Source organism: Amblyomma maculatum, chromosome 3 (genome assembly GCF_055883805.1).
Source record: "Amblyomma maculatum isolate TAMU_Amacu chromosome 3, ASM5588380v1, whole genome shotgun sequence".
In the NCBI taxonomy this organism is placed as follows: domain Eukaryota; kingdom Metazoa; phylum Arthropoda; class Arachnida; order Ixodida; family Ixodidae; genus Amblyomma; species Amblyomma maculatum.
The window spans coordinates 154390525-154396246 of record NC_139346.1 but is presented as its reverse complement, the minus strand read 5'-3'; the positions used below and the strand labels follow the sequence as shown (position 1 = coordinate 154396246).

General features: G+C 39.3%; 1 long non-coding RNA gene across 1 annotated transcript; it reads right to left on the bottom strand.

Moving 5' to 3' along the window:
- Nucleotides 1-303: 303 nt before the first annotated feature.
- On the bottom strand, nucleotides 304-5462 carry LOC146196529 (uncharacterized). The gene is made up of 3 exons (XR_014705637.1): nucleotides 5378-5462; nucleotides 4932-5122; nucleotides 304-540 (listed from the first exon to the last, which is right to left on the bottom strand). It is a non-coding gene; the product is annotated as an uncharacterized LOC146196529 (long non-coding RNA).
- Between the last annotated feature and the right edge of the window lie 260 nt (nucleotides 5463-5722).

Genomic DNA, 5722 nt, shown 5'->3' with positions numbered 1-5722 from the left:
GATGTCAAGATTACACATTTTGTGGCACTGCCTGTGCAGGCCATAAAATGCAGCCTTTTTCATTCTAGCCATATTCGTGACAGCACATCGAACTTGCTGGGACAATAATGGCCTTTCAAATAGGAATGGCCATAATAATTCAAATTGTCGCTCATGAGCAACCAGTAGATATTCACAAAACAAGGGCATGGTTCACAAATAGATAATATTTATTGCAATTGTTACTATAGACGGCAGTTGTTACTAGCCAGCGCTGAGGGCACACACAGCCGCAGTTAGCAGGGCAGTGGCAGGGTTGGTCAGGGCAGGGCGGACTCTCGGGAAGTGGAAGGGGCCAGGGAGCTGGAGGGCACACTCATAGGCGTAGTGAGGGGGCTGACCCTGAAATTGCATTCACAGGTGGCATGCCTGGTTCGCCAGGGGAGGTTTCAGCAAAACGCCTTTTTCTTCCACGCCCCCTGTCACAGGAACCAGGCAGCCACCTGCGAATAAATGCGTGTGCCTCCAAATCGTCCACCCCAACTTTTTCGCAAAAGGCACCTGCACAAAAACAATGAGGAAACAAAATTTACAACACTATTACGAGGCATATAAAATCGCGTGCATTATTTTAGGAAGATGTAGAAAATTCCAGAATTCATGTACCGAAATTCATGGTCAATGAGAAACACTATACTGATGAGTTCCAGATTAGTTTCAGCTGCCTTGGGTTTATTAGGATGAAAGACGCACATACATTGCATAGCATGTGCCCTGTTGCATTTTGATCGCCTCCACAGCAATACGGCTGAGACAGCCAGTGTTTCATCCCACACTAGGAATTAGTGCTTGATTGTCGGCTGTCTCCGCATATGACTGGCGCGCTAGTTTTTTTGCCGCTCCTACGCTTTCGGCGATGTGCAAACAGTTTATACTAAATATCGTTACCAAGAGAATGTTCGGCGACCATTTGCATTTTTTTAAATGGCTAGATATAATATACACAAGCGATCTAAGCCCACGACTGCTGAACTGGCCGCATGGTTAGCTGATATACGCTTTTGACTGGTTTTGTGGGTAGTTCACTTAAACGGGAGCTCACTTAAACGGGTAGCTCACAGGGGCTTCATTTTTACACATATACTGCTTGTCCAAGCAAATTTGATCCAAGGGATAAAAAAAAAACATTTCGGAGGCAGGCAAACGAAACCAGATACATATTGCTGGAAGCTACCTTGAGCGCCACAGAAAAGGTTTTGTTTGGAATCCTTAATTGACATTATTTACCTAAATTACTGATTATTGACTTACACAATAAATGGTGTTGCTACTTTGAAGAGTACCGGCACAAACCACGTTTGATTATCTGCGATAAAGAACCCTCACGTCTGCATTTTGAACACCAGATACAGTAGGAAACCACGAAAATACAAAAATCAGATTCCTGGACAATACAATTGAGGACTTGGCTTGGCTCGACAGCCCTGTGTAGCGTTAGACCTACAAGTTGCCTATGGTTTCTTCGTCCGCGCCAGCACATTCGTCCAGCAAGACTGTATTTGTATTTTACAGCTAAAAAAATACTGTTCCACTCATTTGTATCCTTACCGCTTTGTAGTCATTATCCGCATTGCAAAGTTCGGCGCGCTCATTGTAACTCGAGCCTTCATGTACGCCAAAGGGTCGACGCGAAGCAACCATCGCCAGCATATCACCCTTGCTCATGCATGGGGCTAGCCATCAATGCGGCAGGTTGTTTTGTCCGCTCAAAATCATGTTGTGAGCAGCACAATCGAGGTGCGCGAATGGGCTGGTGACGGTATCTACATAACCCGGAATTTATCTGCAGCTGGAAAAAAAGGTACTCATGAGGTTTCTAACCGCAAATATTGAAACGGGTTTCCGAACGTGCTCACCGACTCTAAGTCCTACTTATTGTCTAAAGTGAATATTTAGTACTTGAAGCGAATAACCTCACTTCGCTACGTACACAATAAAAATTTTCTGCGCTGTCCTAAGTGGCTGCCAGCAATGCGCCACCGGTTTCCATCGTCTGTTTCTAATGGTTTATTCATAACCCTTGGCTCAAGATATGGGGCGCAGCAGGTGTGATGTAGCTTGAATAAACCCTGCAAGAGATTATATATATATGGGTAGATTTGTAAGGTTTACAGGTTTCACTTACAAATTCTACGGGAATCGCGTCACTGCGGCCTTTCTTTGACACGTAATAGCGTTATATTCGTGGCTAAAATAAAGTACTCAACGTAATAATTAAGCTTAGCAATTGCAGCTGTAACAGAAAGTGAGGGCCGGCGACAGCTAAGGTGTGCCTAGCTTTCAAATTTTCTTAGATGACACAACCATTCGAAATATGGAATATTAAAAAAAGCCCTTGATATTGGCTTTCTCACAGCGTATTATGGGTGCCTTAGGTTAGAAACATAATCCAGGTCCCATGGCCATCTTTCGTTTCCAACGAAATTCTTATATGTGGTGGGCGAATATCTAGACACAAAAGAATTAACTTTAGTTTCTCAAGATACGCGTAGTTCCCTCGAAAAAAAAAAAAATGTGTGGTATATCTCTAGAGGTAGAAAACGCTGTTTTTTCCATTTCAAAATGTTGCAAGTTTGGATACCATGATTTTGTCATCTACTATGTTTTGCTCACTAAATATATGCAGGTTTTACATTTACAAACACTATTAGAAACCTGTTTTGTTTTTGCAGTTGAGTTATTAAAAAATCGCAAACTTTGCTTCAGGAGCGTTATGCTGCAAAAATATTATTCATTTTTAACCTTATGTACTGGCATATGATGCATTAGGTTGGTTGCACTAAATATGTTTTCACTTCCTGACGCATGTTCTTAATTCCAGGCAGTATCTGGAGCTCCAGACCACTAGGTGTGTTCTCCACAACGGATCAACATTGCTCAGAATTCGAAAACAGCAGTAAAGGGCAAATTTGCTGCAATTAAAAAAAAGATCATCTTCGATTTTCATTCAAATCCCTCTCAAAAATCTTCAGTACCTCAAAAATATCACGGACTAAAAAGTGTTGCGTTATACTGTTTAAAAATATAACATTAAATATTAAACTGAGTGCTTGTGCTGATAATGGCCAAACTCAGCCTGCATTCTTGCAAGATCCAATAATATCTTGGCCCAGAAACTATTTCTCTACATTATCCAGGTTCCATTCTTTATTTCTGAAAAAATTTGAAGCTCTAGATTTGTGTGTGTATCTGCATATTATTTTGAAATTGGACAAAAGTAAGAAAATGGTAAAATAAGGAAAACTGATTAGAATTAAAGAAACGGCCGCAACATCAATTTTTATCAAAATCTGTGGAAACAATGCAAAGTATATTATTAATATGAGCCAGTAAATATATTGAATTCTGCAAATTGTAATATTAGAAATATAAAAATGCCTGTTTTTGTTCTATAGATGTGCTTATATGGCTCCCCCTTATGGAGTAGGCATCAAAACTTCAATTTAGTATTTGCTGAATTTAGTTACATTTTACCTTAAGTAAAATTTAAAACCTTGTCAGCGCTTATACATCCTTTTTCTGCTTCTGGGCAAATAGCTTAAAATGGTATTGATTCACTATTTCTGTCAATTTCATGGCAGAACGCAAGTGAAGGCTGAACTTTTTCTCTGTCCTGCATTCTTTTTTTATTGCTAGGTGCAATAGTATTCAATCTAGTTTATTAATATATTATTCCATTTCTCAGCTTTGACCACCACTAACAATACCATATTTTTGAAGATGATTTTTCAATGTGTAAGTTTTATAATTACAATCATAAGCAAATCGCTTTCCAGCGTAATAATTTTGGTGGCGTTACAGAGAACACACATAGCAGGTTAGAGTCTCCAAATTCTGCCTTAAATTAACAATATGACCTGCGTAATAAACACAGAATGTTTTAGTGCAAACGACGTAACGCATCACGTCAGTATGTAAGGTTGAACATTAACATTTTTTTAGCGCGTTGTTCTTGAAGCAAAGTTTGCGATTTTTTACTAAATCAACTGCATCAATGAAACACACTTTTAATACTTCTTATACAAGTAAATGTTACGCAAATGCGGTGAGCAAAAAGCAATGAATGACAAAATTTTACACAACCAGCCGGCCTCCAAACTTGCAACTTTTTGAAACGACAAAAACGGCGTTTTCCAGCTTTAGTGATAGGCGTTTTTTTTTCGAGAATACTACGCCGCATCTGGCAAACCTAAGGGTCATTCCTTTGTGTCGAGACATTAGCCCACTACATATGAAAATTTAAATAAAAAAATGGTCATGGCACCACGATTACTGTTCCTGTCCGAAGACATCCATATTTGTTTTCATTTCGTCTCTTCAAACAGGCTGGTTTAGCCAATGCTGTGAATAAAAATATCATCGCATATATTAAAGGTTTTCGCGCTATATGTTATAGCTAAAGCTACCTATATTGTCACAACTGTCATACATTATTTGTAGCTGAAACAACATCACAAAAGGGATTCGATTGCAAATTGTTCGCTAGTTAAATAGACGTACGAGATGACACACGTATACTTTGTAGAATACAATTTAGGAAAGAGCAGATACAAACTACAGGCGAATAATGCTATGATATGGAGCATATGTATTACTCCGGTTAACAGTAAAAAAATCAACTTTTAACATATTAATATATTCGACAAACTATTGGATGCTCACATAGGAACACAATTAATGAGCTCATCCACGCATATAATGTCTATGGGCATTAGATGTGTGGATGACTTCGTTTTATTCCAATTCGTGCGTCACTCAAAATAATTGAGCGAGAAAAAAGTTAATGTCTACACAATTTTCAGTGAGTATACCACAAATTATACTAAGGTGCCTCATATATGTCACATCACCTAGCAAGTGAAATGGGATAACAGAAGTAATCAGACTCTAACCCTGATCAGCATTTCGCTTTTGCGCCATCTTTGTAAGTTTTTAGGCAGGCTTTTCCACTGATTATCCTCTTCTTTATACCCCTGCCACCCACAGGACACAAATCTTCTGGGGGTACCGAACTGTTGGTTTTCGCACCAGTGATACAACTTAATCGATCCATTTATACGTAGAAAACACTCTCGATGCGCACCTAAAAAAAAAATGAAAGCATGTATGTGTAGGCGCAATCATTCACCGGCGATTTAATAATATGATTTGAACAATAAAATCAAAGGATCACACTCGAAGTAACAAGAAAGTGGTGGAGAGATAGGAATTGAAGCAATGAAAGGCGGTTGCTTTCTGCAAAAAGCCAATAGCAAGAGGTCCACCGTCTATAAGAATAGGCAATAAAAATAAGGCATATTTAAAGGTGCATGCAGCAGTTACAGTGATGCAGTGCTACCTTTTTTTAGGCAGGCTTTTCCGCTGATTTTCTTCTTCTTTATTGCCCTTCCAACCACAGGACACACATCTTCTGGGGGTTGACGGTTTTCGCACCAGTGATACAACTCAATCGATCCGTTTCTACGTAGAAAATGCTCCCGATGCGCATCTAAAAAAATGAAAGCATGTATGTGCAGGCTAAATCATTCACACATGATAAAACAATATGATTTGAACAATGAAATCAAATGATCACACCCAGAGCAACAAGAAAGTGGTGGAGAGACAGAAATTGAAGCAATGAAAGACGGTTGCTTACTGAACAAAGCCTATAGCAAGAGGTCCTGCGTCTATAAGAATAGGC